At 33.8% G+C, this 2,747-nt stretch overlaps 1 long non-coding RNA gene across 1 annotated transcript; it reads left to right on the top strand.

Annotated features, from left to right (window-relative positions):
* The first annotated feature begins 348 nt into the window (after positions 1–348).
* Positions 349–2,225, top strand: LOC134936148 (uncharacterized). The gene is made up of 4 exons (XR_010180462.1): positions 349–416; positions 967–1,040; positions 1,450–1,545; positions 1,983–2,225. It is a non-coding gene; the product is annotated as an uncharacterized LOC134936148 (long non-coding RNA).
* Positions 2,226–2,747: the final 522 nt, after the last annotated feature.

Below are 2,747 nucleotides of genomic sequence, written 5' to 3'. Positions count from 1 at the left end.
GCCTGTACTGACGGACACCAATTAGAATAAGTGTGAAAAGTTTATGTCCCGCCTCCACTCCCATTCACTTCTCTATAGGCTCCGTTAGCTGTCAATCAGAACCACATTTAATTCACATAGATACTAGCCCCAACAGGGTATTTTGGGAAAGCCAATTAATTAAATTATATGTGGCTTAACTTTAGATTTATGGTAATTTTCACTAGTTGTGAAATATTTATATACTTATATTGCTATAGGGGATTTATAAAGAGCCCCTTTTTTATTTCATAATACTAGTTATTCAAAGTCATTTAAACACTAATTAGTATCACTGAAGGAAGTGAGGTCATCAAAGTTCCTCCTATATAAACATGCACTTAGCCTCCATGCTTCATTGCATGATCACTGGCTCACTGCTGATCACTATTTGGAAGGTAAGGAAAACCTGTCTTTATGACATTCTACACCAGGCTCTATTTAGCTTAAGTTGATGCTGGATTTCTTTTTACACAAATATGTATTCATACTTTGCTAAATTGCTGATACATATTTTTATTATTAAGCCTTCATGCTGGGCTGTGCAATCTTATACTCCTAGCACAGCTTCCTTTCATTGTCCACCTGTTGGTAATTAAGTGGTGGTTTATTTAGAGCAGGGCTGGCCAAACCGGTCCTCGAGATCTACCAACAGTTCACATTTTCCAGACTACCTAGCTGGTGCACAGGTGTAGTCATTACTAATTAAGATGTGCTGCATTAATTCCTAACTGACAATTCTACAGATCTCCAGGAGGCCTGGAAAACATGCACTGTTGGTAGATCTCGAGGACCGGTTTGGCCAGCCCTGATTTAGAGTATTTGCTGTCTGTTTCCATATATCCCTGGATCAATTGGTTTTAATTAGTGTGATTATACACATGTGTTCTCAGATTGGGACTTAGTTAACATAGGTCCTAACTGTTGTTATACAAGTAAATCCTCTAGGTATCATATCCATAGGATACCATAAGGACTCTGTATAGATTTCTGCATTTTTCACCTGTATTGTGACTTCTGAGGTATGTTATGATTAATGTATTTTGTGCTTGTGGAATCTTAATGTTAATTAATTACAATAGTGAATAGAGTCTTCATTGATAAGATGCAGATTCATCAGCACATGTGCTTCATATAGAAGTAATTAATTTTATACTTCTAGTCTAAAAAGACAGAAAAATTAGACTAGAGGTAATACACGCCCATTTTTATTTTTTAAATGAAGGTTAAGGTCTATGACGTAGGGAAAGATTAATAGTAATCTCCTAGAACATATCTTTATGGTCTAACTAGTCCTCACATTTCAGATGTGAAGGCGTTTATATACCAGTGATTCTTGAAATGAGTGGTATCTGAGTTTAGGCCCTCCTTTTATGTATACCTTTCACCATGATTAGGTGAGACACTAAGAAATGATAATTAACTCATTAGGTCCTCCATGTGTGCATGAAGTTGCTGATTCCTCTTTTTTTCATACGAATGCTTCCCTTTTGAGCTCTGCGTAATCTGAGTTACCAGATTCACGAGGTATGTTGTACATTTTTCAACCTCTATGGTTTAATTGATTTTAGATAATAGATCCCTTCAAGAACTTGTTATATTCCCAATTAGGCTGACTTTATGCCCTTATTTCACGCCTCATTGATGTTTGGAAGCCCACGTATGAACCTATTCGGCCAATGATCTAGGCCTATCACTCTCTTGGATAGACATTATTATCTAAGGTATGTCTAACATAAAATCTTTTTCGGTGGACCATATTTATGAATAACATCTTAAAGTCTCTTCTAATTATGTGAGATTATCAACTGCTCATTCCATGTTTTCATTTTTTTCCTTGTCTTGGCCATCTTTGTTGTTTTTTTCGGACTGTTCTTTTGGATTGTTTGTACATTTTCTTATGTATTTTCATGTATTTTCATGTATTCATATATTTTATTGAATGGTTGTTCTATAATTTCGAGACGCACCCCTGATGAAGTCTAGTTCCTAGACGAAACGCGTTGGTTTACTGTATTTCTTGTTGATATTATCTCCGAATATTTAATGAGGAAGAATAAGGATACAACAGAAAGGTTGCCTTCTTTCCTCCATATCCCATTGATGGATTTCTGTAGGAGAAACTACATCATAATGTACATGTAATAATGATGGATATACTTCATGTTTCTGTATAATTGTTTTAATACATTTTTATGAAAAGTACAGTCCATTATGTGTTTTAAAAACCTGTATAAATATTGATTGCAAACCCTGTTAAGCAATAGTCTTTGTATAAGGGTATTTGTAAACCCCTGGGGCGCCATTTTTCCTCTTTTTCGATACTCTCTATATAAATATATATATATATATATATATATATATTATGCTGCTCCCAGAATAAGATAATATGATACCTTTTATTTTTATTTAATATAAAATATAACAAGTTATGAAGTTTTAATTAGTATGCAAATGAGTTCCATTTCTGCATGGTTAATCATTCAGCGTGTGGTGCTTTTGACATGAGCGGTATTACAATTGCCCATACAGTACAGCACATTGAAGATATAGCGTTCAGTTTATATATATATATATATATATATATATATATATATACATATGAAAAAACTTATTTTGTAAATTATAGTGTGCTAGTCCCAGAAGAAGATAATGTACTTTTATATTTGCGTTTAAACTTTTTATAATGAATCTTGAAGTTTCCATTAATATGTAAACGGGCCAGGATC

Source organism: Pseudophryne corroboree, chromosome 6 (assembly GCF_028390025.1).
Source record: "Pseudophryne corroboree isolate aPseCor3 chromosome 6, aPseCor3.hap2, whole genome shotgun sequence".
NCBI classification, from domain to species: domain Eukaryota; kingdom Metazoa; phylum Chordata; class Amphibia; order Anura; family Myobatrachidae; genus Pseudophryne; species Pseudophryne corroboree.
This window is presented reverse-complemented; position numbering and strand designations above follow the sequence as displayed.